Source organism: Ambystoma mexicanum, chromosome 10 (genome assembly GCF_040938575.1).
Source record: "Ambystoma mexicanum isolate Mex_15411 chromosome 10, UKY_AmexF1_1, whole genome shotgun sequence".
NCBI classification, from domain to species: Eukaryota; Metazoa; Chordata; class Amphibia; order Caudata; family Ambystomatidae; genus Ambystoma; species Ambystoma mexicanum.
In genome coordinates, this window is record NC_090932.1 from 1,641,705,001 (window position 1) to 1,641,726,362 (window position 21,362).

The 21,362-nt window shown below is 46.5% G+C and overlaps 1 protein-coding gene across 1 annotated transcript in view; it reads right to left on the reverse strand.

The window, feature by feature from the left end:
- Positions 1–9,970: 9,970 nt before the first annotated feature.
- The window catches only part of CDC45 (cell division cycle 45), a 753,019-nt gene continuing 741,627 nt past the window's right edge, over positions 9,971–21,362 (reverse strand). The window contains exon 19 of the mRNA XM_069620055.1: positions 9,971–10,205. The gene's annotated coding sequence lies outside the window, so the exon portion shown is untranslated. The remainder of the gene's footprint in view (positions 10,206–21,362) is intronic.

The window sequence follows — 21,362 nt, forward strand, 5'->3', positions numbered from 1 at the left end:
TAAATGCCGGGGAAATGCAACTGTTGGAATGCTATTTCTAGTAACTTTATGGGCATTACAACCTTCCCTGTCGCTTGTCTCCAAATGAGATCTGTGGCTGATTGTGTACATCCCCGTTTGCTCCACAGTTCTTGCTCCTCTTGGGACACTCGTTTTTGTAACTCTATTATCTGAGCTATTGGGGTATTATTGTATGCTTCCTCTCGTGGGTCTGTGGTGGTTGCTTTTGTGATGTACTCAAGTGTTGGTGTCATATTGAAATACGAGTCCTCCTTCTCTGCTGCGTCGGCTGCCGCATTTTCCAATGAGATTGCGTCTGTTGTTGGTATGGGCTTGGCATTTCACCACTGCCACTACCGATGGTGCTGCTAATGCATCTATCAGCTCATTCAACAATTTTGCATGCTGTACTGGAGAACAGTCTGCCCTCCTGAACCCTCTTCTACGCCACCGTGACAGTCCTGAGTGTACTGTGGTAGCTGCATACACCGAGTCTGAATATATTGTCAGGCTTCAATCACGGCAGTTAATTCTGCTGCCTGTGCTGAATAATGTGATGGGAGGCGCTTTTGCACAATTATCTCATATTCATCTTCCTCCATGCGCACTACCGCCATTCCAACGCGTTTTTCACCCTTCTCGGGGTCTATTGATGCCGACCCATCTATGAAGTATATTTCTCCCTCCTGTAGGGCATTCTCACTTGCTTTAGGGATGTTGTCACCTTCCCCCTCATATGTGGCACAATCGTGTTCTTGTATGTCCTCTGTCGTGCATGGCTCTGTAATAAATGTTGCTGGGTTCACTGTCTTGCACCTCACAACGTGTATGTTGGGGCTTGAGATTATTACTTCATATGCTGTTGCTCTTTGTGTCGTTAGTGTTGATTTTGTTCTCTCAAGGATGGCGAACAGGGAATGCTCCGCATATAGCGTTACCAAACATCCCACGACAATGGTGGCGCTTTTTTCAATCGCGAAGGCCGCAGCTGCGAGGGCCTGTTTGCACGCGAAATGACCTTGCATTACTGGATTTAGTGTCCCACTGTAGTAAGCCAATGGTTTGTGACCTAGTGATGTCTTCTGTGTCAGTACTGCTGTCATCAGTGTCCCATTGCAGTGTGAAAACAAGAAAAATTCCCTCTCATAATCTGGGTTCGCGAGGACTGGGGCGTCAGCGATAAGGTCTTTAAATTTCGAGTACTGTGTTATCATTTCATGCGTCCATTTTATTGTCGCCCTATTCTTCTGTGTCTCTTAATGCTTGTAGTAAGGGGCGTGTGTAAGCCGCGTAATCAAGGATTCATGCTCAGCAATAATTACAAATGCCAAGAAATGTTTGCATGTCTTTCACAGTTTTTGGTATTATGTTGAGTATAGCAGCTGCTCTGTCTGGGAGTATTGTTCCCATCTTTTGAAATTAACTGTCCAAGGTATACAACCTCGGCAAGGCAGTATTGCAATTTCCCTTGGTCTACCTTGTATCCTTAGGCAGCTAGCACATTCAGTAGTGCTATCGAGTCTGCTCGACATTTTTCTTCTGTATGGCTACAGACAAGCAAATAGTCTACATATTGAATGATGGCGCTCTACATCTACATTTCCAATGTCTTCCCGTAACACCCTGTTAAAAATGCTGGGGCTTTCACAATACCCTTGCGGGAGTCGACGGTGTTCATATCTGTCGTTTCCTATTGTGAACATTGTCAGATACTGGGATCCGGGGTCGAGCGGTATGGAGAAGAAAGCATTCTTCAAGTCAATTACAGTAAAACATGTTGATTCTTTTGGCACACTGCATAATATTGATGCCGGGTTAGGCACTAATGGGAACTCTTTTTGAATGACATTGAGTGGGCGGAGATCTTGGTTCATCCTCCACGCCCCTCCCTTTGATTTTTTGATCGGGAAAAATCGCTGCATTACATGGGGAAGTTGATGGCACTATGATGCCTTGTTTCACAAATGCATTTATGGTCTCTCTAATTCCCTCCTCCGCTTCTTTTGATATGGGATAGTGTTTTACTCTCAGCAACATTGCACCTGGTTTGAGTTTTATTTTTATTGGTGTCACCTCTTGCAGCAGCCCTACATCGTGCGGCCGGTAGTCCAAATTTCAGGTGCTACTTTTGTCATGTCTTCCTCAAATAAAGTCAGTGGGGCTTTAACGCTACCCATCAATGGGTTATGTACCTCTCTGTATTAGACCATAATATCACATGGTATGCTTATTTCCATTATTATTTCTCCATCATCCTCATAAGTGAACAATTCCTCATCTGTTACATCTCGTAGCATTACGTTTGGGTCTATGCATAACAGTCCTCAACTCGCACCCCTGTGTGTCCAGTCCTATGACCACAATACGTTTGCTGGATACTTGAACTGCCTCAATGTCTATGGACATTATCGTGCCTGGTACAATGTCTGTGTGTGCAATTGGGCGGAATATGAAATCTGATGGTGTTCTCCATTCTTTTCTCGTTCTCTCTGGCACCACTCGTGCCAATACCTTGATGCCATATATGAACATGCTTATATCAATGGGAACCCCTCGCACCACAACTTCATTCATCACTGTGCTGATCATCAACATTGCTCGTACTGGGCACACTCCTGGTGTTGAGCACACTATTCCTCGTTCTGTAAAAGAGATTGTCATATTCAATTTGCTCAACAAGCCTCTACCCAGCAGGTTTATTGGCGCGTCTTCGTGGTACAGTAAGGGTGAGCGCACGTTTTTCCCCCCCCACCGTTATATCAAGATCTTTAGTGTAAGGAACTTTTAAAATCGCCCCAGAGAACCCCAGCGTCTCTAAATTCCTGCCTGAGAGCGGAAACCGCCCTTCCATAAGACATGATTTCTCTGATCCAGAGTCTACCATGAAGATAAACTGCTTATTTCCTATCTCTGCCCCCACTAGTGGTTCCTCTTCTGCACATAGGGTGGTGGATAGGACTGGACACGCAAGTGTTCCCTGTGCGCTGTCCTAATCTGAATGTCTTTCATGCCCTGCCACGGAGAAGACATTATCTCCGATCACGGTCACACCACGGTACGGTGCGGGTGCACCGTTCGCAGATGTTGCATTACAATTACTGGTCGCGCTTCCCACTGCATTTTGTCTTGCCATTGGTTGTGGTGGTGGTTGCTGTACTTGCTGTACCTGTGGTTCGTTATAGCAGTAGTCTTGTTGTCTCCCACTTCCCATTGGTAGTCCGTAGGGGCTACCTGGGTGCGGACACCCCCAACCTTGTTCATTCTCCATGGACTGTTGCCCCTGGAAATACCCTGAAGGCCGCATTCTACAATCGCTAGAGTAGTGTCCCCATCTCCCACAGTTCCAGCATGAACCTTGTGGTCCACCTCTAATTCCTTGGCCGCCAAATCCCCTATTTCCCATACCTCCAAACACCCCTCTCTGGCCACGGTACCCACCTCTTCCTCTTGCCGGTCGGTCTTGCCACTGTGGTCCACCGTATTGCTCTTCTCCATTCCACTGTCCTGGCCCTCCTGTAGCCCGCAGCTGCTGTTGTTGCTGGTCTGTTTCCTGCTCCTTCGTCCCCCTCGTTTTCTCGGTCTGTGGTTGCGCTGGCGTTGACGGCGGCGACCTTCACTAATTTGTTCTGTACCAGCTTCGCCTCGTCTGCTAGCCTTTTTTGTGCTATCTCCTTTTCTCACTCTTTGATCCTCCTGCAGTGGTGCACAATTATACTCTGTATTTCAGACCAGCCCTTGGCTTCTATCCCAGCTATTTTGTCCACGGCCTTCTGCACCTCCTTCGGGAGCCCCTTCTTGATAAAATAAAACAAGGCGGTGGACTGGTTCCACGCCGTGGAAGTTTCACGTCTCCATAATAAATCCTGCACCTGTAGTATGAATTGCGTAGGATCCTCGTTCTCCTCCATTGTGCACTGCATCACGAAATGTAAATCTGGAAATGTGCGCCTCAATGCATCCCATACCTGTGCTCGAACATTATTGAACGCCGATTCATTGTGGCGATCACAACTCATCGTTACTCTGGGAAATCCGGCTCTTTCCCACACTGCGTCTGCTTGATCACCAATTGCTGACACTAATAAGCTCTTCACATCCCCTATCGCTAGCGGCACTCCGGCTGTGTTTTTCTCAAAGGCGTGTATCCATTTCCCAGCCCCTCCCACAGCGGGGGGAGGACCTTTAGCAAGTTGTTTTTATCCATTTGCGCCCACGGAATGTTATGCGGCCTACCTGCTCCTTTATGTATCAATGGCATTTGCAACTTGTGTTTCGTCCCTATCTTACTTACTGCACCTTTCTTTGTCTTACTTACCATCATATTTCCCCCTCGCTGTCTTAGCCTACCCTGCCATAGTGGTGGCGATGGTGTGACTGGGTACCGGCGGTTTGGCAGTGGGGACCCTGTCTCGGAAGCTGCCTCTTCATATTCGTCTAAGTTGCTCCACACTTCTTCTATTTCTGATTCTTACTCATTGTTCCCTTCACATCCTTCTCTCTCACTTTCTGGGGTAGGTGGGCGTATAATCCTCACGGGTTTGACATTTAGATGGAATAGGAACTCCCCTGACCGCCACTCCTTCTCTTGTCCTTGTGGTATGCGTGTTCCTTGTGATGATACTGACCGTGCTGGCTCTGAGATCGCTTGCGCCACTTCCCCTGCTGTGCTCAATGTTGGTGTTAGATCGGCTATGGATAATGGTGGCACCTCTCCTCCTCCTGGCAGCATTTGGCTCCTATCACACAATGCTCGTAGCCGCGTTATCTCCATCTGTGCATGCGCTAGCTGGAGGTCTAATTCTCCAGTGATATGTGCTAAATTCACAGGGGGGTGCGCTTGTTGGGCCATACAAACCTCCTTTATCATAGGGGGGTGGTGCTGTGGCAACTGCTCCTGTTGTAGGTGTAAGAGTTGGACATGCTGGTACGTACAGGGGCTCACTATATCCTACTGCTGGTCTAGACAGAGGATATATTTTAGTTGTATCGCCTTCAGCTGTAGTGGTTGTGCACTCACCCTTTGGCGTTCCACTTACCTCTTCCTGTGTTTTCTTGTGTTTCATTCACCTTCTCTTTACTTACCTCTGCTGCAGGCGCAACTTCCTCAAACACTTGCCATAGGTCTAGGCCTTCCCTTCTGTTTTGCAATTGTTTCCCCTTATACCTTGCTAACAAGTGTGTAGATACTAGGTCTAATACCCTTTTGTCGAAAGACCCACCTTCTGGCCAGATTGGTGTCACACGGTCTCCTTTTATCTCCGTCAACCATTGATCATGGTATTTTTGTATTTTCTCACTGTACAACGGAAGGTGCTGACAAATATGTGCTAGTGGTGTTATTCCCCCCATGAAGATGTGTTTCCTTCCCTCCTTCTGTCTGTACTTACCTTTTGACCTCCCTTTCCCTGTAATCACTTCTTCACCAGTTGGATAATCTACCACGAGTCTCGTCAATTACTTGTAATTTATATGCACATATATGTATTAAGATATACATCAACACCCTTTTCAACATTAATCTTAGTTATTGCATGTTCAAATTCAATAGTTCATTGTTGCATATTTTGCCACTTTAACCACAATTTAATCACAGTACTTGGATATCCTTGACAAAAAATGGACAGAACACAAAAGCACATAACACTTATCATGCACTGCCTGCGAGCGTTTTCTCCCCGTTTTGCTCCTTTTTCCACCCCTTTCCTGTTTCGCCTACTCTTCTTATTCACTCCCCACCTCTTACACCCTCTTACTCTTTTCCAAGAATCCTTTCGTACCCAGAAAAAGAATGTTCTAAATAACTACTCCGAGTATACTCAATATACAAGACTCCTACTATTTTCTCTCTATTTTCACTTATTTATTCTGCACTGGACGAGACAATGCTACGCGGCGCCACCTTCTACCCTGTTCGGGCTAGGATACCACTTCTCTTTTTCTCCTCACTTCTTACCAAAACCTAATGGCCATATAAAGGATAGATCAGAAAAGCCTCATCACTCACACAGGCCCTACTCTTCCCTGCTACCCGTTACCACCTGTCCCCCCTAACCTTTCCTTCGTAACCTTTGCAACCGGCACTCATATGTTCAGTCAGGTGACCCGAGGGTCGCCGCTCGCAGTCCGACCCCAGTCAGGCTCGCACCCCAACCAAGCCGTGGTCCGCCTCAGCGAACAGCTTTTCAGCCGGGTATTCGTCAACCGGGAACCCTTGACCCTTCTTCGTAGTGCACACAGGCTGGACGGCCGCAGAGGCGATGGTTTCACTGGGGGCGTCCCGGACCTCGCCGCCGGCCTCGAGGCACCTCTCCGATCACGTCGCAGGGGGGTCACCAAATGTTTGTGCTCACCCTAACGTGTAAAAAATGAATAAAACAGACTCCCTGGGCAGAGAATAAGCCACAAAAGCGCAGGCTGCGAGAGTTTCAAGGAAAGTTTACCTAGATCTCCGAGAGCGCTCTGCCCACATCAAGGTTACAACACATTTATATAGTACATCTACATTTTTAACATATGATGCTACGTTGGACCAGGATTGGTCAGCCGTGGTGGTGACTTAGGTGTGGGCATCATCTCTTCCTCTGGTTGGTTGCTTGGTTGGCGGGAGGATTGATGTCAGACATTTATGCTCCGGATGGGTGAAGGTCAGGTAGCTCTGAAACACGGTGGTCACTATCTAAGCTAAGAAAATACATTCTGAATAATGCATGCACTAAATAACAGTTGATCAAAAGACTCTCAGTAGTGTATCAAGTTGTTATACAAATCACTCAAGAGTTTACACCAGCTACACATTTGGGTTACACAGGTCGCAGGTTCAAGGGCCTTGACCGCTATAATACCGTCATTGAACTATAGGGTTAGTCTCACAAGAAACTCAGGTATGTGGCACGTTAGTATTGGGCACGATATACTGCACAGGTGTCTAATGTTAGCTGGGGGGTCCGTTGGGTAGGCTTCATAGCGAGGTTGGCAGTCTGGCACATGAAAGGGATGCCTTGCAAGGACACAGGGTTAGAATGGCAATACGTTTCGACTGGCGAGGGTAAGAGGGCAAGGACACTTGCAGAGATGGACGAGCTCTGTGTTTGGCTCATGTCGGTTCACACGCAGGACAGTGATCTCACAGGAAAAGGGATGTGTTACATTCATTATTTGTTGCAAGCAGCTCCGGCCTCAGCGTGAGAATGGAGCCGCAGAGTTTTCCAGTTGGTGTGTGGACGAGGGTGGGGGCCATGTGCTCCGAGCTACGGCAGCGGTCAAAGAGGAGAGATGCATTTTGTACTATCGCAGTGAGGCCTAGTCACCAAGATGGAGTCGAAAGGGGGTACAGAAAATGGATGCCCTGTGTCCTGCTCGGTGGTCCCATCTACGCGAAAAATAACCAAAAGTTAGTATTGCATAAGGGCAAGGGGCGTACCCACCACTAGAGGCACTTGGTCCAAGTTTTGTACTGAGAAGTGATGGTAGAGAGGGGCCCATTGGCTCCTCGCTCCCACACACAGCCAATCAACTATGCTGAAGTGTTACCCATTTATGAAGTCACTTATGGCGCTTGGTGACTTTTTAATGTGCTGCCTGTGTATTTTTATTATTCTCGGACAGCAGAGTTCTTTGCTGGCATTTGTATTATTATATAAACTTTGTCATCCTTGTAACTCATCTCTTGGTCTCATTCCCTGACGGGGTGTGTTATTTTTACTTTTGCATTTTTAGGAGGACACGTGTATGAGTGGGTGCCTTCAAAGGCCTTCAGTGGAGGAGGAGGAGGAGGAGGAAGAGAGGGTGGAGAGGATGTCCTGAGTTTTAGTGATAAAATGAGAAGCCTAGGCCGTACAGAGGGCCTCGGAGGGAACAGGAGAGGTAGAGACTGCAAGAGTTACGTAGCAAGGGAATAAATAAAACAAGAAGAGCGTTCGCAGTACAGCGCTCTGTGTGTGGAAAAAATGAACCTGATGCATAGAGGGCTGTTACTTCGGGAGCCAAAGAATCGACCATCACGGTATACCAAGCATGCCACCTGCTGGTGAAAAGTTCCTAGTGCCAGTTGGGTTGTCCAGGTATGTAATTTAAGATGAGAAATCTGCAGCAATAAGCAATCCATTTCAATTGTAGCTTTTCCCATACAAGTGTTACTGGAGATTAATAGGCCACCCATTTCTCTTTAGAGAATGCATGTGTCTGGTCCCAGACAAGGTGTCTGGGAATTACAGGTCGGGTGAGGTGAGAATTAAACTGTAGTCCTCCTGACGATACCCCAGGCACGGCCGCTTTGCACCAGATGCAGATCTTTAGATTTGAGAATACTTTCTACATCGAATATCCGGGTCAATTTAGGGGGCTGGAACAATGTCACACCCAGTGCTTGAAATGGAAAAAACGAAGTGCAGGTACTCCCGATGTATACGAAGCCAGACATTTTGACGCATCGCTTTTGGCGTGGCACCCTGGGCAGAGATCCCTTTTAGGCCCACCCTGTTTGCGGGCAATGCCCAGTGAGATTACATGATGTGCCAATGATTACACACTTTGGTAAAGCAGGGCATCTGAGGTCCTTTCATACAAGCTTCGTTTGTTATGCATTGTGTTAAGAAATCTTGAATATCTATATTAAACGACTTTCTTTTTTGCGTATCAAACTAGTAGATATCATAGCTGTAAACTAAGCTTTAGAAGTGGAGTTTAATAATTGCTCGATTTCATTGCCTATAAGAAATGTGGTAGGTAACTGGAGCTGTGTGCGAGTTTTCAGTAGAAAACCATCCATCACAACTCCAATTATTTAAACATTTACATATTAGAATAGGCACTGCTAATAACAAAGAAACATCTTTACAAAGTAAACTCCAGGGCTTTCCAAATCAATCCCTGCTCGATCAAAGGATAGCAATGGTAACGGTAAACTTAGCAAAAGTGTTCGGAGTCTAGTGTGTTGCGAGCACAGTAGGTGCACGTTTGTCTCTCCTTTTGATCTGCAGCGTGGGCCCTCCTGAAGGACATTATGGGCACTGCTGCCTAGTCTTTTAATTTGCAATAAAGGTAAATGAAAAGCTTTCATTTTCACCTAACATATTTGAGTACCAGTACTTTCTTTCAAGCGTTGAGAAGTGCAGGTAATGAGGGCCGGGTAGGACTTGGCCATTTAAAGCACTGGTCACACCTGATGTCAGGGTTAACTTAGGGGGTTGGAGCACCCTATTTTCTCCCCTTAACGCCCCACACAAAGCTTTGCCTTTGCATCACTCATGCACACATCGGCAGTAAACAATCTAAACGGTACCTACTAAGCAGGTCCTCCAGCCTCACCATGCTATATGTTCAAATGCCTAATAATGGTCTCTTATTTAATAGAGGATTACCAGACTGACCAGGAAATATTCCAAACATGGGAATCTATGAACTATCCAGCACTAGAGGGATGACTTTATATTAGATGCCATATGAGCTTAAAATACTAGTATGGTTGAGGTGCGAGATTGGTAAACAAGAGGAAATCTCCCTTCAAATCAAGAAGTAGTAATATAATCTATTTCTTATATAGCGCTACACACCCATGGGGTCTTAAAGCGCTGAAATAACAGATGACATCCGACAAAGTGGTACTCAATTTATCGACCTCGGAAGGATGAAAGGCTGAGTTGACTTTGTCACAGCAGACGGCGCACAGCTATCAGTGGCGAGCACTAAACTAACTGCTATTTTACTGGCATACCTAAGTGAATGAAAGCAGCAATCGCTAATCCAAACCATTAGGGCTTTGGACTTTTCACTACGGAGGGTCCCAGTTAACTTGACAGCATGTTTCATCACTGGCCAGGACATGGTAGAATAAGATTAACCTGCGGGGTTCCTGCCTTTCAGCTCTACATTCTATAATACTTTTGATCAAAGTCCCCGGACCTGAAATGCTCAGCCAGAGCTAAGTCGGTCTGTGAGGAACGAGGAAAATGAAGAAACAAATGCACAAAAATAAAACCATTATTTTATTTGAATAATACTTTTGGCTTGAACTACATCGATCAATCGATCATAGTGGTAATAATTTACAGTTAGAATAGTAAAATAAAAACAATAAAATCAAACCTTTACACTGTAGATACAATATACAGACAGGATGCTGAAAAATACAGACACAGGAGAGTTGAGACAGAGGAGACTGGAACATACAAACTCAGGTGGGGCAGAGAGGATTCAGACAGGAGCAACTAGAAGAGAAAAAACAAGGACAGTTTAGGTTCAATACAGTATGGCCAGGTCTATCAAAAGAAACAAACATTCTCTACATCAACCCAAAAGCAGACACTTCCATATCAAAGTCTGGGTTTAAAAGAAACATACCAGCCCCCGGGTTACTAAATGTAAATTGCGACCTTTAACCTCCCTTCTCATAGATGTGTGTTTCCCCTTTATGCAAAATGAAACTCGATACTTTTAGTAACACTCCTAAAGTGCGGTAAGGAAAAGGGAAAACGTAGGTTATAAGGAGGTAAAAAATAGTGCACTCAATTGTTGCCATTACCTGTACTTTAAAAAAAAGTAAACAGTGAGGCACCATTTTAAATTGTGGCATGGGCACTTGCCTAAATAACAACCGATGCCGAATTTTACAGATCAGCGTGGGGGAGGGGGGTAAAAGAGGAAAGAAAATAAATACTGACAGCACACTGAACTCTCGACTGCTGCCTCCAGGCCTCAGTCCCCCTGGCAACAATCAGCTATGGACTGTGAGCAGTGGCTGATCAAAAGAAAAAAGGTGCCAAATAGGAGGGAGCGAGCAGAGGGGATTTGGTCTCGTTAGGGGGCTGCTGGTCCCAATGAGTATTTGCAAGCTTGTCCCAAGTCTGCAGGCTGTTTCTGCTGCGCCTCACATCAGTGTTGTCAAAAGTTCCTTTGGCTCGCTTTCTTGGGAGAGACTTTACTCCAAGGCATACATTTATTTTCAAAAATTGATTAGCCGACATTGCTAGATAAAATTTACTTCATTAGCAAAAAAAGTATTTGATTAGCAATGTTGTACTGATATTATTTTAATGGCACCAGACGTCATTTGTACTAAAGACTAAAACTAGCAACAATACAGCATTTGTGTGTACCACTGAAGGAATGACATTCATGATAAGAGTGTCTGTAAAATGTAAAGGTCATCTACACAAGTATTGACACAAGTAAATAGATATGCTAAAAAGGCTTTGAAAACAGTTTTCACTGCAAGGCTCTGTGCAACTGGATGCAGTCCGTGTTTCATGACAGTGTCAAGAGTGTTGTATGCTTTACCCATCATTTGTGTAAGTTCAGATTTTTTGTATATCAAAATGTTTACCATGTTAAAGGAAAGTCATAGCCTGACACCAAGTATATAGCAGGGTATTGCGGCAGGCACGGAAATTGCTGTTTTAAGTAAAAAGCAGCTTTAATGGTAATGGTCAACTTCAGGTGGACAAGATGGCCCTTGCCAACTGATTTCAATACAGCGCTAAATAGCACTTTTGAGGGAAGGCAGGAAAGGTTCTTAAGCCCGAGCCAGGTAGGCCCAAGAGCAAACATCCAGCCCGGTACACCCATGAAAGCAGTATTCATTGTCATTAGCACTTGCAGCCCCATCTAGGGTGTTGATCATTTGAGCCTCATCTAGGGGTTAGTCAGTTTTGGTTTGTTAATGGAACCAAGCTTTGTGCAATTCATGCTTACCTTACAAAGAAATTGCACATATGTCTAATACAAAAATTCTAGATCCAGGACGTGGGCCCAGAGGTGCACAAGGTGGGGGAGGGGATGGCGCAGTCCAGTTGAGACTTGTCCTGAGACACCATCTCAAGGACAGTCAAAGGCAGGCACAGGTGCTGCATACCGGCATGAACTGCAGGCAGCTACTTGCAGATTCTGCTCCATTCCAACCCTCTCCCAAGCAGGTGGCAATATATAATGCCATCATAATCTTAGAGCAAGGTGAGCTCTGGTGGCGAACTACAGTGGATGGTATTTCAGTAGATCTGTAGATTGTACTAATGGTTACTGCGTAAACATCTGTTAGCTTTGTATATTCATTATGGAAAGACCAAGCAGAGTGGAATGTGGCAACCTATATGGAATATTGTAGTTTGCGGCAGTCTAACTTTCAGGGTAGCTGGTAAAAAGCAACAGGATAAGATAGAATGTCAAAGAGTTTGAATCAACTCATGGGTGAGGACCTGCTGCACAGATGTTTGCAACCAGCTGGTAACAGAACTAGGTTTGCCTTCAAAAGCATTTGGCAGTGTGATCATGTGCTTTTTCACAAGTGTTCAGTCAATTTGATGCAATTTCCCCCCCAAGAAAATGAAATATAGTTGACACGGATTTAAAGACACCGAGATTTAAAGACACCAACCTATGCAGTGTTTACCAGAAGCAATACTGTAACCATGCATTATGTATCAACTTACATTTTTAAGAATGGAATTGAAGGACTTTATATATTTTGTTTTGTTTAAGTAAGTTAACACATACTCGTCCTTTGCAAACAGGATATAGTTAGCTTAATAAAAGTATCATCCCGATTACCTTTGGTTTGCAATTATTTGAAAAAGAAAGACATGTTCTTGCCTAGCACTCCCACACAGGCCTTTGGTAGGGTGAGCTGTGCTTCAATTGAACAGGGTAATTTATATAGCTAGTTGTGCTACACAAGTGTTAATTTAATTATCAAACCTACAGAAATGCATAGCAAATTGCTATGCGACACTGCTTATTGTATGCCTTGCACTCTGCCCAGGGAGAGGACAAGGAACTAGACTGGCTGGTTCTGCAGCACTCTGCTAGTGAAGGGGAGTACCATGTGGAGCAAGGGAAAAGAAGGTATTTGAGGAGGGGCAGATGAGCTTGGTAACGATTTAGAGGAGGAAAGAGGAAGATGAAGGGAAATTAAGTTGTTGGGGCTGAGGAGGCTGGAGGCGAGCAAGAGAGGAAAGGGGTAATCCGAGGATGATAAAGGAAGGTGGGGGTCAGTGGATAGCAAGGTCACTTTGAGAAACCATCATTGGCTAAAGGTCTGACAGGGGCAGTGAAAGGCGAGAATAGTGGTGCCAAAGATGTGGCATAACTAGGTTATCAGAAATAGTGGAGTTGAATGCCCACCAAGGTTAAAAAACTAGACCTACTGGGAGAAAACAAAGGGACAGAAAGATAGCTCTAGGCTAGCCGGGAGAAACCAAGAAAGGGACAGAAAGATAGCTCTACGGTAGCCAGGATGTGGGAGAGGGAGTCCTAGCTCCACCCAAGAAGCTAACTGGTTGCATTGTGAATCCTAGCTCATGAAAAAGCAGAGCCAGATGACTTGCACAGTGAACCACCCTCACCCGCCCCAAGATGGAAGGGAGAGAATGTGACATTCAAACCCAGGGAAGCTCTGGGTGGTGTTGCACCGGGGAACTAATTTGACTCTTCAGACCAGAGAGAAGCCTATGAGGGGCGCAAGGGGCCACTCGGCAGGCAACAAAGGGGTAAGACATAGCCGGCAGAGGGTGCCTCCACAACTGCACTTGGTTGAGACACAGGGGACTTGGGGGTGGGGACTGGGGGGAGAGAGAGAGAGATAATGCCTTCTGTGTGACGATCAACCAGCAACAGACTGGGAAGAACAAATGATTTCCCTCCAATAATGTTCTGATATATTCTCCTACCATAGATTCCTCATCTTGGATACATCTACAGTGTTCTCTGAATCAAGTACATTTATCACATCTGGAAGTGCAGTGGGACTCCAGATGTAAGGTTGGGCAGCCTGTGTCTACAACGCGCCACACCCCATGACCTCCATTTTCCGTTCTTTCCCACATGCTCAGCATTAGGAAGGGACCGGATAGAGAATGATCAAGCTCCAGTAGCAGGGTATGATGGGAGGAGCAATGAAGATCTGTGGGAAGAGAATCCATCAGAAAGAACAACATCAGAGGGCAGTCATTTATTATAATGGATGGTATCCTCCCACAGATTCCTCATCTTGGAGGGAGTCCCATAGCAGCACTTTTTGTAACCGAAGCGCAGAAAGCAAGACTGGAGAGAAGTGTGTCACACCAATATGTTTTTTAAGACTGCTCGGACAAATTGAACATCCTGACCAGAATGGTAGCAAAGGAATAGTGTTTGGCAAAGGTATGTAAAGTTGATAAGTTGCAGTCTGGCAACAGTCCAGGACTGCACCCTTCCTAGCACATTTTTGTACTGTCTAGTTGCATTTATTAGAGTGCGGTCTGTGCATCTCCTTGCAGCCATAGACCGTGCCAACACCCTCCCGAATCCAAGTTTTGACTAATTTGCTACCCTACCTTGATTGGGTTTGGCTAGACGCAAGTGTCTTCCTGTTCACCATATTAGGTTTGCCTCCCAGAATCCACTCAGGGTTTATTTTGGAAGTCCATCTTAACATTAGGCATAAATACATTCTCAGCAGCCTCGCGATACCCCACAAGGTAAGGGAATGTTTAGAGAGGTCTCATGGGGCGTGCATCTTTCTGTGTCCAGTATAGAGGATGGAGGACAGGAAGGTAGTAGCCTTTGACCCTGTGGATGGAGGCCTAGGCAACAAGGCTGTATGGGGTGGGGTGTGTGGCATAGGAGACTGGATCTCTAGTATTTTTGCAAATGTTGCGGCTCATAGCTCAGGCCACAATGAGCCTCAGCCATTCAGCAACAGCAAAGTCGAATGGAAAGAGTCTGTCTAGGGAGGCCTGGTTCCAAGAGCCCGGTGAGATGGTTTCAAAATGCCCTTTTCTGGTACAAAGTCCAAGAGTCTCCATGGCACCCTCCCAGGAGTACCTGGAAGTGCATGGATTGGTACAAGCCACAGTTTTCCAATGGTCAGCAGAAATAAGCAGTTAGACCATTTGCCAAAGAAGTGGTGTTTTGAAAGCAGCATGCGGAGTGCACGGTAAAAAGGTAACATGGTTATGGGGAGCAAGTGGCTCCAGATATAGAAAGAATGCGAGGGCTATGGGTTCACCTATAGGACCACCAGTGCGCTATGTTCACCATCTTAAATATATTGTAACAAGTTGCAGAAAAGGAAAGGCCTGCTGCGTTGGTTACTTCCAATGGGATCCCCTAACAGATCCCAGATCAGTTATAGCTTAGGTTTTGGAAGTAAAATGCAACACGCACCGAATAGGTTTTACTCTTTACCAATCAAATTGGATATTACAGATGCAATTGGGTTTTTACATCATATGTTAAATTTAATCAAAAGGTAAGCAGCCTTGGCGTTGCATTTTACTTCCAAAACTTAGACGCCAAATATAGCAATTAAGTCCCATCCTGGATGAAAGCAACACATAAGCACAGCAAAACGGCCAGAAAGGCACAGGAATCAAAGGCGCCTTCGTCAGTCCCTGAAAAAAATGGAGTACATCGCCACTCCATTCCCCTCCACAGCCGAGGAGTTGTAAAAAGACAAATTAGAGACCCTGCGGAGGAAGCACACACGTAACAGCTATGTGTTACTCTTTTTTTGCAGGACAAATGTAGTCTCTGCTGCATTTTACCCGACCCACGAATCTGAGAAAAGGGGGTGACAAAATGAAAAAATCCTCAAAAGGCCAGCAGAAAGCTGTTTATCTGCTAGACTAAGTTACTTGGCGTGACTTGGAAACCTTTAATCTTACCAAGGCCACATTGATCTTCGAGCGAGAGAGGGTGGCCCTATCAAATAACCGAGTCTGCACATCAGGTGCATAACAGGAGTGCCCACAGACAAGCTCTCTCGTGCCCATAAATCTGTACGAAGTCCACCATTTTCAAGCCGGCCTGCAGGACCTGCATTTCCAGGGGCAGATTTGCAGCAGCCTCCCAGACTTCATCCCAGCAGATTCGCAATTGCAAAACGCCTTCACATTCCTTTGGGTCAAGCTACAAGACGGAAAACCTTTTCAACCAATGGCATCAAGTTCTTTGCTCTCCCTGTCTGGAAGGGAGGCTGGGAAAGGTAACTGCCTTAGCAAGGGCAAGTGTGAACAATCAGTCTTTCCAGAGTGAGGCCGCTTGACGAGAACACATGTTCCAAAGGTGCAGAACTGTGCTTTTAGCCACCTCCGTACAGACAAGCGGGGAATAAAGCAGGTTATTCCCATATATAAAGGTCTGGGTCCAGAATGGCAGTGTTGAAAGAGGTTAGTGTAGCTGGCTGGAGCGTGGTCTAGATGGATGGGAGGTCAATGGCATTCCACAATCTTACCGATGACATGCTAAAGTCATGCTCACAGAAGCAAGATCCTGGAAGTGAGCTCATAGGCGTACAATGGTGCGAAGTCCAAGAACCTCTTACCAGCCTTAGAGGGGGCAGAGGCCCTTTGGCTCTTCCATGGACACCTTACTGAAAATGTTTTTTCAGGTTGAACTCTGCCCACTGCTATAGAGCAGAGGAGGCAGTGAGAAAGCGTTACTGTGCCTGGACAGGTGTAGGCGGGGATTCCTCTCCCAAGCTGGGGAGTGGCATCACTTCATGAGGACGAGGAATGATGTTTGGATGAGGATGACCAAAATAATGATCGTTTAACTCCGTCAATCATTCGATTAGTCCTGAAATGTCCCTGGTTCCTTAAGGGTTTAAGGTGCAGAAGGAGTGCATTTGTAGGGGTGTTTGCTGGTCTTGGGCAAGGCCAGCAATAGCTTAGCCAACTGTGGACAGGGCTTTGTGCACGGGGTGTAAGGAGCTGCATTAGTGTTCAGATTCCAGTCTCAGGAACCAAAAGCAAAGCATTGTGCAGATTAGATATCAGCTGCCAGAAGAAGACCTGGCTATCTAACCTAAGAGGTATTGGCATAATTGCTTTAACTTTTTTTTGGTTAATCAAATGATACATTTGACCAAATTTGGCCAGTACCATTGGATCGAGAAAAAAAATGATGATGCTAATACATACCAGACAACCCCTGCTCCCCATGTTTGATAAGTATTCGCATGGGGGGGGGGAGGGTGTTGCAGGGGTGTCCCCCCACTTCCTTAAGGGATCCTGCAGCGTTGGATCCGACCAGAGTTAGAGGGAAGGATCTGACGCCACAGGGCTGAAGTGGACCAGGAGGCGAGCAAATAGGTAAGTGGGGAATGTTGCATGCGGTCACCTTTTTTTCGATCTATTTCCCGCAACCATTTTGCCTAAACCCTATAAGGAAGGTCAAGCAGTGGAATTCCTGAAGTACTATCGCAGTGACACAAAAAAGGAAGATCATGGGGCACAGGTGGCTCCAAATATACCACTCATGAAGTCACATTTGGAATCTTGAGGCCCAGCAATACTGAACAGAGCCACAATGCACCCCTCCACCTCCGAAACATGGTCTTCGAAGACATTGTAAAACAAGGACTCGTAACTAGGGATCCATCAGAAACACATGCCCACTTTCGGGACCCGGCCGCAAGTACCAAATGGACTGTGGGAATAACCTACCCCTTAGGAGTATGACATGCATTACTTACCGTAAAAGCATTTCTGATGATTGTATCTGCTTAGATTCACATGTTGTGCATATGGTCCGACATCCAGCGGAGTATTGCATCTCGTCTTTCGGGGACCGAAAGGGGACGTCGCCATAGGCGTGTCTGAAAGGTTGTAGGTCAACTGGTCGAATCTAAATGGTCGACAGGTCAAATGGTCGAATGTTTTTTTTTGGGGGGTCCCCCCCAACCCTCTTTTTTTGCTAAAAACCCCTTTTTTTCTCTAAACGAAAAAAAATATATAACTAAAAAAAAATTAGATCATTTGTCCTGTCGACCATTTGACTAGACACCTGTCTGAAACACTATCCCTATCGTGTAGTACCCAAAATCCCTCACGCGCCGAGGTCCCTACGATTGTATTTTTTCTGCCATGAGGGAACCCAAGGCTATAGTGAGTGAGTACATGAAGAGAGAAAGTAGTAAGAAGTCTATGTTCCTTCCACCCCGAGCTGGGAGGCAGGGAGGGCGCATGTGAATCTAAGCAGATACAATCATCAGAAATGCTTTTACGGTAAGTAATGCATGTCTTCTGATGCTTGTTAATCTGCTTAGAATCACATTCTGTGCATAGACTAGTGAGCAGTACCCGGAGCTGGAGGTGGGTTGTGAGAAGGACAAGTAGAAAAAAGATGTCTTAGTACTACTTGTCCCACCTGAGAATCAGACCTAGAAGGAGTGTCTAGGCAATAGTGTTTTGTAAAGGTGTGTACAGAACTCCAGGTTGGCGCTTTGCAAATGGACATTTGCAATGAATGCTATGGATGCCCCACTGCCTCGAGTAGAATGTGCTCTAGGCTTGAAGGGCAGTTCTCTCTTTGCAAGAGTGTAACAGTGTGATGCATTTGACAATCCACCTTTATATTGCTGATTTAGAGACAGGGTCCCCTTCCCTACCAGCTGCCACTGAAACAAAGAATTGATTAGTTTTCCTCAGTGGTTTAGTTCCATCCATGTAGAACATGACTGCCCCGCGCACATCTAGTGTGTGAAGGCTTCTTTCGGCCATGTTAGTAGGTCTCTGGAAGAACGTGGGTAGTTCAATTGACTGGTTCACATGGAACTTCGAAATAAATTTTGGTGCAAATCTGGGATGTGTGCGCAGAACTACCTTATCTTTGTGGACTGTAACAAAGGGGTCCAAAACCGAGAGGGCCTGTAGCTCGCCAACTCTTCTGATAGAAGTGATAGCTACTAGAAAGGCTGTCTTGTAAGTCAGGTCTTTCAGACTAGCTTTATGCATAGGCTCAAAAGGGGGTCACATGAGCCCAGTTAAAACCACATCTAGATCCCACCCAGGGGCTGGGTGAGTGATGGGGGGGATACATTCTTTTAACCCCTTCCATAAAGGCTTTAATCACAGGTATTTTCCACCAAGACACCTTCTGCTGTGACGTGGTGTAGGCTGACAACGCCGCTAGGTGAACCTTTAAGGAATTGAAGACTAACCCAGAGTCCAACAGATGGGTTAGATATAACACAATGTGTGAAGGCGAGCAATCGGTGGGACTGATGCCTTTGGAACTGCACCAGATGACAAAACGTTTCCATTTACTGGCATAGCAATAACGTGTGTTAGGCTTTCTTGCCTCCTTCAGAATGTCCATGCATCTTTGAGGGAGTTGCAGATGTCCAAATTCTATGACCTCAGGAGCCAGGCTGCTAAGTTCAGAGTTTGTGGGCATGGGTGCAGAGTCTCCCCCCTGTCCTGAGACAACATGTTGTACGGGCAGGGCAGCTTGACTGGTGGGGAGAGGGACATTTCCATCAGGTGGCGAACCAAGGTTGGCGGGCCCACATGGGAGCCACCAGAATCATGGTGACTGGCTCCTGGTGCATCTTGTGTACTATCTTGTTCAGAAGGGGAGTCAGGGGAAAAGCGTAGACAAATTTCCCCCGACCAAGTTATCCAGAGACCGTTCCCCTTGGATCGGTTCTGGGGGTACCTGGAGGCGTAATCTTGGCATTGGGAGTTCTCCTGAGTAGCGAAGACGTTGGATACAATATCTTCGTGCAGTTGCCATTCATACTCTCCTGGCAAAGGAAAATCACTGCTGAGTATGTCTGCCAGAAGATTGAGTTCCCCTGGAACATGTTGGGATATCAGGAACATCTCGTCTTTGAGAGCCTATATCCAGATGTTTTGGGACAGCTTGGATAGCCCTGGAGAGTGCCCCCCTGTTTGGTCAGGTAATACATTGCTGTTGTGCTGTCGGTTAGAACCAGCTCTGTCTTCCCTTGCAGTTGCTCCTGAAAGGCTTTCAATGCTTTGAACACTGCTAGTAGCTCCAGTATGTTTATATGGTTGGACGCTACCTGAGGGGACCACACTCCGTGCGCTGTCTGTTGAAGCAGGTGAGCGCCCCCCCCCCCACCCCATGAGAGATGCGTCTGTCGTGAGAGTGGCTTCCACTGCAGGGGTGATGAAGGTTTTCCCCTTCAAGAGGTTCTCCCTCGACCACCACTGCAGAGAGAGAACGAGGGCTGGCGAGACAACAGATCTTCTCATTGTCCTCTGGCCTGACACCACTGGCTGTTGAGCCACTCTTGCATGGCATGCATGCGCAGCCGCGCGTGGGGAACCAAGTATATGCATGACGCCATCATCCCTAGCAAACGCATAGCTTTGCGTACCGTCACCTCTCGACTGGCTACATACTGAGGAACCCGAGAGAGCATGTTCTGAACCCTCTCGCTGGAAGGGAAGACTAGTCTTCCGTACGAATTAGAGCCCCCAGGAACTGTTTTACTTGGCTGGGACTAAGCTGAATTTCTTTTCGTTGATAGAAAATCCCAGGCTGAACAGTAGGTCTACTGTTTTTTGGGAATTTGAAAAACAAACATCGAACGAGTCCCCCGTGATGAACCAATCGTCGAGGTAAGGGTAAACTGGAACTGAAAGTCTGCGCAGGTGTGTCGCTGCCACTGCCAGGACCTTGGTTAACACCCTTGGCGCCGAGGCTATGCCGAAGGGGAGTACCTTGAACTGGTAGTTTTTTTCCTGAATCACGAACCTTTAGGAATTTTCTGTGCGCTGGCAGCATTGAAATATGAAAGTATGCATCTTTCATATCCAATGTTGTCATGAAATCCCCCGGTTTTAGCACTGGGATCACCTCTTGCAGTGTTACCATGCAAAACTTCTGGGGCTTTATGAACTTGTTGGCTGGGCGCAGGTCTAGAACAGGATGCATGGTGAGATCCTTTTTGGGTACAAGGAAGTACACTGAATAGATACCCTGGTTTACCTGAAGAATTGGGACGGCTTCTATGGCATCCTTTCCCAGCAGCGCTTCCACCTCTTGGATCAGGATCTGCAGATGTTCCGGTGAAAGGCGTAGATGTTTCGGCGGTCTGAACTGTGGAGGTCGGGCGAATTCCACGCAGTAACCGTGGGCGACCGTCTTTAAGAACCACTGGTCTGAAGTTATCCCCTCCCATGCCTTGAGGAAAGATGTTAATCGCCCCCCGACTGGGGAGACATGGAAGGGGACCTGGACTTGGTGGTCATTTCTGACCCGAAGTTGACGCTCCTCTGGAATTGGAGCCTCTGCCTCTATTCTTTCCACACTTCTGACCCCCTCTGGGGATAGTAAGTGGGGCTTGCAGCAGGTTGACTTGAGTTGAAGTTGCCCGTGCCGAAATTGTTTTGAGTGGCGCGGGCTTGTCCTCGAAAGGACCGCCGAGAATTACTGCCCCTCTGTGAAGGGGGATTCTGGGAAATTTGGTGCAGCGACTTAATAGTCTCGTGCTCCTTCTTGGCTGTCTCCAACGCATCGGCTATCGCCTTCCCGAAGAGGTTGGCCTCTTCGATGGGTTTTTTGATAATGGATGCCTGGGTCTCAAGTCTGAAGCTCGATGTGCGCAGCCACACATGCCTCTTTAGGAGAGTACCCTG